The 8,105-nt window shown below is 39.0% G+C and overlaps 1 protein-coding gene across 2 annotated transcripts in view; it reads left to right on the forward strand.

Moving 5' to 3' along the window:
* The window catches only part of Hs3st5 (heparan sulfate-glucosamine 3-sulfotransferase 5), a 303,959-nt gene that overhangs the window by 21,148 nt on the left and 274,706 nt on the right, over nt 1-8,105 (forward strand). The window lies entirely within an intron of this gene.

Below are 8,105 nucleotides of genomic sequence, written 5' to 3' on the forward strand. Positions count from 1 at the left end.
CTTCTTACCTAAGATTTCTAATTCCAGAGTTGTCTCTTTTTGTGATTTCTTTATTGTTTCAACTTCCAATTTTAGGTCCTGGGTGGTTTTACTCAATTCCTTCACTTGTTTGTTTGTGTTTTCTTGCAATTCCTTAAGGGATTTTTGAGTTTGCTCTTTAAGTGCTTCTACTTGTTTACTTGTGATCTCCTGTAATTCTTCATGGGATTTTTTTGTTTCCTCTCTAAGGGCTTGTACCTCTATACCTGTATTCTCCTGTATTTTTTTTAAAGGAGTTATTCATGTCCTTCTTAAGTTCCTCTATCAGCATTGTGAGATATGATTTTAGATCCAATTCTTGCTTTTCTGGTGTTTTGGGATATCCAGGACTTGCTGCAGTGGGAGTACTAGGTTCTGATGAAGCCAAGTAGTCTTGGTTTCTGTTGGTAGGATTCTTGCGTTTGCCTTTCGCCATCTCTTGATTTTTGTTGTTAGATGTTCTTAGTGTCTCTGACTAGAGCTTGTCCTGTCCCTGCTGCCCTGCAAGTCCCCTGTGACTCGTGGGGCCTGTGCTTCCCAGCTGGCTGCTCAGGTCTTAGAAACTAGCTGGAGAGAAAATGGTGGCTCTCACCGGAGTCTCTGGGTTAATGCACTCCCTGGAGGTAGGCCCTCCACTTGCAGGGAAGGGGCAGAGAAGAAGGCTGATCCACCTGTCACTCAGAAGCTGAGAGGATCCTGTCCCTTCAGCCCTGCAGCTCCCCTGGGACTTGTGGGGCCTGTGCCTCCTGGCTGACTGCTCAGGTCTTAGAAACTCACCCGGTTAGCCACTTCTATGGCTGAAGTTGTTTTGTACTTTACTGTTTCTTAGGTTGCTAAAACCATATCAGCAACTGGAATCTCTGTGATGCCTTGGTTTTGATCATCCTGACTAATCTATATGAGAAAAGGCTGCCGTGGGGATTCCTTCACAGCTCATCCATTGTTCGCACCTGGTCTTTGGTTCTACCTGCTGAGAGTTTCTCAGAGCATCACTACATGGAGAGTATATTCATAGATTGTTATTTAGACCTGTTTAGATTGTTATTTGGACCTGTTGGACCAAATGACCAGTTGTTTCAATGGTTCAATTAAATGTTGGCTACAAGAGACAAGAACATTATGACAAGAGAAAATTGATAAGTGGTACCTCAGGTGCACAGGGGAATTTATTTTGATGGAAGAATATCTGTAAGGGATTTTAGTAAATAAATCCTAGCCCATTGATAATGAAATAATTTGTGGAGAAGGGTATTTATATTTTTTAAAACTATGTCAGAACTATTACACTAATGTTGCATCAAGACCTTTTGACAGATCCAAGGCCTCTGTTGCTCTGTACTGTGATGGATGTCAAAACTCACGTGTAAATAATGAATAAAAGAGACTAGTCAAATCCAGAAGTCTGTCCACATTAGAATCTCCTTGCCCCTCCAGGGCCAGTTTAGAGATGAGAGTTTTCAGAAAAGGTATTTAAAAAGACACAGGTGTGACTTTCTCACAGACTACAGCCTAGTGGCTGCCTAGTTTCCTCACCTAGGCATTAAATTGGATGCCAGTGAGACCTGGCAGCCTGTTATCTAAAGAGGGACCAGAATGGATAAGAATTTCTATGCAGTTATATTTTATATGCAATGATGACTTTTGTAGTCCATAGCAGCTCTTCTCTCCGATTCTATTTGTTTCACATTGATCCCTTCGCTCTTTTTCCCTTTGAGTCTTACAATTTTGGGGGCTAGGAAGGAAGAGGAAACAGTGGATGCCCTGTCCTGTGGGCTGCGATCATTCTCCCTATGGTGTCTCTGTTGACATATTGGAGCAGAACTGTAGCTGATACTGGCTCAGTGTTCCTCCGAACTATCCCCCAGTTCTCTTTAGCTCTGAATGTGAATTCTTTGTGTTTTGAAAGAATCTTTGAAATGGACATACAGCCAGCCTTGTTTATATAGTAAGATCCTGTGTAAGTAACAACAACAGAAATCAACCCAGAACCTTTAATAGATTTGCCTTCTTTAGTTTTTATTGAGATGGAAAGCAAGGTATACTGAGAAACCACTGTAAAAGACATTTCACATGGCCCATGGCATGAGAAACCACTGTAAAAGACACATCACATGGCCCATGGCATGTATTGACTGTTCTCTCACTAGAATCTCGAAGGGAGTTCTATATCTTACACATGAAGAAGTTCCAGCTTGACGAAATCGTTCAAAGATGAACAGCTAAGAATTGAACTCCTGTCTCACATGTCACATAAATGTATGGATCCTGTTTCCAATCACCTGCTCTGTTGTTGCCTACACTTATAAATGCTTTGAATTCTGGGGAAGAATGTAGATATTCCTGCATGTGGTGCAAACAAGCAGGTCCAAGACCTCATCTCTATTTCCCCAACCCCACATTCCTGCTGATCACAAAAGAATCTTTAATTACTTATCATGTCACTAAGCATATTTCAGGCAAATTTACCTATGCTCCTTTCCCAGTCTCCCAAACAAGTTAATTTTAAATTTTCCCTTGTCACTTCTAGATAATAATGATGATGATGATGATGATGATGATGATGATGATGATGATGATGATGATGATGATGATAATGGCTCCCTTCATTGCAGTATATTGTTCTTTACTCTGGGTACTTACTCGAAAGGGCCATGCTAAATTACATCCTGGCAAATGATCAGTCTCAGTGCTTCTTCAACTCTCAAAAAAAAAAAAAAAAATTCACCCTCTGGCTGTGAACATTACAACCAAAAGGCTGTGCTCTAAATTGTCTGCATTCTGAGGCCAGTGGTTAGTGCAACATTTAGGAAAAGCACTGCCCATCCCAGGGGAGGGAAAAGTGAAGACGCTTGTCTCTACCAGATCCCCTGGAAGCAATACCAGTCACGTGCAGTCTTGTAGTCACCAAAATCCCTTTCTAGGTCCAGGTCTGACACGGATGGACAAGGTATTCAGGGAAATGTAGTACTTGGGGGGTTCCATCATGTCTGTACCACTGAACGAACGCTCACTGGAATCTCAGTAGCATACATGATCACTTTCTTAGGTAAAGCCAAGGGAACTTTTAAGAGATGCAAGGCATGCTAGACTATGGGAAGAAAGGAGACTTGCTGCAGAGAATTCTTTCAAATGCGCCTTTCGTTGTCTCCACAGTAGTGATCTGCAGCATTCCTATCACAAACACTGTCACAGTTACTGCTTTGCTTTAAATGGAGATTGGTCATTGTCAGCCGAGAACTCAAAGGCTGCCCTATTGCCTTTTTGAACTTATAATCTATATTTAGAACCTGGAATTGATGCCAGTTCTGCAGCTGACTTCTTTTTAATGTGTTGTGAGTAAATGTAGATAGTAACTATAAACAATGCAAGGAAAAGGTGGGCCCGTCTGTCTCCTTCAGACTTGACTAGGGAAGTCAATATATAGTCTTTCAAATTAAGGTTAAGTTGCTTTGAAGCCAGTCAGCTATGGTAGGTTTAGTTATCTTGAGGGGTAGTGTGAGACAAATTGAAAATATATCGACTTTCCAAAGACACATTATGTAGCTACTTTAAAAATGCATTTATTTTTCAGTTGCGTAGGAAATATATTTACAGCACAGAGAAATTTCCTTGTCTGGTTTTCGTGATAGAAATTCCAAAAGGGTGAACAATTTCATTACTTGTGTTAATGCTACTAATACAAGTAAGTATTCTGTCAGCAAAAGCCTTGATGCTCTCAGGACTGCATACATGAAAATATACTCCATATTATGTTAATCTAAACCTCATCAAAGTGGCAAATTGGACAGTGATCATATTAAAAGTGGCTTTCCCCTAAGTATTACCTTAATAATTAATCAGAAAGAGCATTCTATCATATCACTGGGCTATTAAGTGGCCAGAAGGTAGCAGAGAGCCTGAGTTTCCTTTGCCTCCTATTAGCAAAATATAGGGAGAAGCCACAGTCAGATAAATAGCCAAATGTCAACCAAATTATACATGCATGTCCAATGTGTAATTTCTTCAGACCACTTTACACTGTGTCAAACCTAAGATTGTCAAATAGAGTTCATATTATATTATGTCAATATCATATTGATACTTTGCCACATGTGTCTGTAGAGATCTTTAGAGCCAGTGGACTTGCACTACGTAACAAATAGCAGACACTGAAAGGAATGAAACCAACAACAGAAAAGCCAACGGCAGGCCCATCCTCTTGGAGTCTACCAGGCCATGTATGTGAGCCTAGGAGCGGAAGCTCAGGCTGGACTGTGCTGAGCCCAAATACAAAGGGCAGCAGTAGACGAGAGGAGGAGTGATACCTCTGGTAAGCGTGAAGGAGGAGGCCTGAGAAAGCAATATTTAATGGCATTGACAAGGAGGGACCTAGCAGAGAAAGAAAACAAGCTATAGTCAGGTAGACTTAAGAAATAACAAACAGCTTCAGATATAGTGAAGGCAGGGACCCCCAAGGTCTGGAATGTTTCACACACTGTAATTGGCACTTGAGTCTTATTCACTCCTTGCGATTGGATGAAGCTAGGGGTGAGAGAGGGGGTCATAGCAGTGCAGTCAGTGGCTCAGTGTTTCAGCCAGTACACAAACACATCCCAAGTTAGCTCAATCTGTTAATATCTCCAACACAATGTTTATTGTTCCCTTCCTGGGCATTGTTCTAGGTGCTGAGGACACTCCAGTGAACAAAAGGAAAAGCTAATCCTATTCAACCTTATGTACTTAGTATTTCTAAAGAATCCATAGTTTGGCTTTTAAATCTTTAAATGTTGTTTTTCCTAAGTTGCACCCCACTATCTACTATGCAAATCAGATAAAAGAAATCTGTGTAGTTGCAGCTGATGTTACAGATAATCAACCTTACCGTTCCTCGGGTCCAAATATGCTGATATCACCTTCAAATTGTATCAATATCAGCTAGAAACGAAGGAAGATGGTACAGACGGTAGAGCACGAATAGTGTGCTGAAAGAGCCACACGATGATACAACTACATTAACATTAAAGTGGGAGTCAGAAGGTTCCACAGAAGTTTATTAAATGAACATCCATGACCTGTGTGATCAGAAACGCTCAGAAGATATAATGAGTCAGCATGAAACCACTAAATATCACATCTAGGGAGGAATGTGACACACATGATCCCAACCTATTCAGGAGGCTGAGTCAGGAGGATCAAGTATGTCCACAATTAGAATAACCATGGATAACATAAGGCCATATTTCTTGAAGAAAAAAAGTAAAATGAAAGACAAAATAGACATTGTCATGTTTAGAAAACAGAGAGCATAAGTGTCTCGTCTGGCCTTAGTTGTTTGTAAGCTTAGTCAGATCCTTAGTTTTACCATAGTCCCAGTCTCTTCTCTAGTGTATGAAAACCTACAAAGAATTAGATAAATATGCATAAAGTCCAAGGATAGTGTAGTCTCTTACAAAATACCTTCTCCAACATGAATTCCTAAATATATATTCTAAGGAATGGTTTACAGGTGCTCTGTCACAAGTTCTGTTAGTTTTATTATTATTATCAACAATAATATTGCTATTTTTTCATCCACTAAATGGATGAATGCAAATAGAGAATGGTTGGACTTGGACTTGATGTACCGTCCCTTATTAGAAGGCATAAGAAACATGATGAGACTTATCTGGATAATGGCAGAGCTTCCGATAGAGAAATTTAAAAACAACATTAACAATGATAAAACAAGCTTTTAGAGACCCACTGACAGCATGTGTTCAAAGGAGCTCTGTTAATGGGATGTGGGTTATTGGAATTAAATACTGATAAAAAAAAACTCTCAATGTCTATTCATATAGCTGAACAAATTGAGTGTTTTCCATACAGTCAAATTTTATTAAAGCATACTAAAATGTAACACTTTAAAATATGAAATGATATAACTTGTAATATACAAAATCAATATGTATGCTCTCCAGAAAAATATCATTAAGCTATCCCATACACAATACAAATGCATACACAAATAAAATTAGCACTTCTTTGTATGTCATGTGTGTGTGTGCAAGTGCATGTGAAAGCCAGAGGTTGATGTCAGATATCTTTCTCAGTCTCTCTATTTATAAAACAGAGTCTCTCACTGAACCTGGGGCTCACCATTTCAGCTAGGCTGGCCAGCAAACCACAGGGATCCTCCTGAGTCCATCTCTTCATTGCTGAAATTTCAGGCATGCATATGACATCATGCATGGCTCTTTTTGTAGGTTCTAGGGATCTGCAAGCAGAATCTTAAGATGACTGAATCATCTTCGCAATACTTGCAGCTAATATTTCTAAAGTACGCTTTACACTGCTTTCATATGGTTGCACCCAGATATTATGGGAATTATCAGTAAAGGCTGGAAACTCTGTATGAGGCTCTGTTAGAAATGAGTCTAATTCACAAAACCTTTCTTTCCTTTAGCTATGCGTACCACTATAGGCAATTGTATTTTTGAGCTCCAAAGGAGAAAAGTTTATCTAAATCATAAAATCTGCCTAATGGTGCATGTAAGTTGGCTAATTCCAAAGAAATATATTAAGAAAAATTAAACATAAGTGATTATCTTCTCTAATGTTAAAATGAATGAACTTCAGAGATAGCAGTAAATTGTTATCACCTTCTATACAGTCTACTCATCAATAAATACTTAAATCATACATCTCTCCATGTTCCCTAATTTTGGGTTTTTGTTTGTTTCTGCTTTTCTTTGTTTTGTTTTTTCTTGTTTTGTTGTTGTTGTTTTTGCAATAAATATAACAAAGCAAAAAAACATCACCAAGTTAATTAGACTACATGTGTAATATTTCTCTGAGGTCTAATAGGAGCTGATAAAAGAGTCATTTGGGAGAAATAGTTATAGACTCATAACTATTAGTACTCATAAAATGTACTACGTCACAGTGTGGTGCTAGATGGGTTTCGTTTTAGTTAATTCTCATAACGACTTGATGTACTAAGTGTTGCTCTTGCTCTACGATGTCTCTTTACTCATCCATGCTCCCATGGTAGCCAAGAGGTCTCTTTATTGCTCTATGTTTCCACAGAATCCAAGAGGCCAAGCAGCCATTTGAGTTTAGGTATACTGATCCCAGAGTACTGATGACCAAGATGCTGGCTGCTCTAAGGTTCAGTGTAAACTGCAGGAGGGAGATGGTAATAGAAAAGTTATTCAAAGCCAGAAGAACAATGACTCAAAAGGGTGAAGTCATGTGTAGGAACAGAAGATGGTTTGTGCAAGGCTTTGAAGGGCAGAATCAGTAATCTATATTTGATTGACATAAATTTATCTATCAAAGTCTCTGTTACAGGACAGTTATTTTGAAGAAATAATCTGCTTTGGGATGATAAGATGGCTCATTTTATCACAGTAAAGACACTTTCTACTCACACAACTTGAATTCAATGCCTTGGAACCCACATAGAAGGAGAGAACTGACTGAAGTAAGTTGCCCTCTGACCTCCATGCATATGCCATGATATGCTAAGGCATGTCTATATACACTAAATAAATAGATGTAAAAAATTGCAAAGCTATCTAAAGTGTCTCAGAAATCTAATCTCAAACATACTTAATAAGAAGGAAAAATAATGAGTTGAGCAGACCAGTAATGACTAGGTAGATCATTTACAAAAGTAATCCATATTGAATTTGGAATTATGAATACTTAAATCCAGGTGAAGCATTGCTAACATTAAAATACATTGGCTATGCTTTCTGCTAGTATAGACATTAAAGATATTTCTAATCACCTTATGCTATGGACCATATATGATGAGGGCAGACTATAGAGTATATCCCAGAATGGCGAGCCACAAATAGAGAGGTATATGGTAGAGATTAATGAACCTTGGCAGGTCAGGGTACGGGATCTGAGATGGCATCTGCTCACACTGCAGTGAACATAACTCTCTCTAGTTATATGAACTTTCAAAGGAAGAAAACCTCACTTCACCTAATAAAGTATTCTAAGATTCAGAGTGAATTAGCAGTGGAAGCAGACTGCCAGTCATCACTTCTAAAGTAAACTTCTCCAGTCCTTTTCATCCAACCCACCATCCAGCCCACCATCCAGCCCACCATCCAGCC

Source organism: Mastomys coucha, unplaced genomic scaffold (assembly GCF_008632895.1).
Source record: "Mastomys coucha isolate ucsf_1 unplaced genomic scaffold, UCSF_Mcou_1 pScaffold3, whole genome shotgun sequence".
In the NCBI taxonomy this organism is placed as follows: Eukaryota; Metazoa; Chordata; class Mammalia; order Rodentia; family Muridae; genus Mastomys; species Mastomys coucha.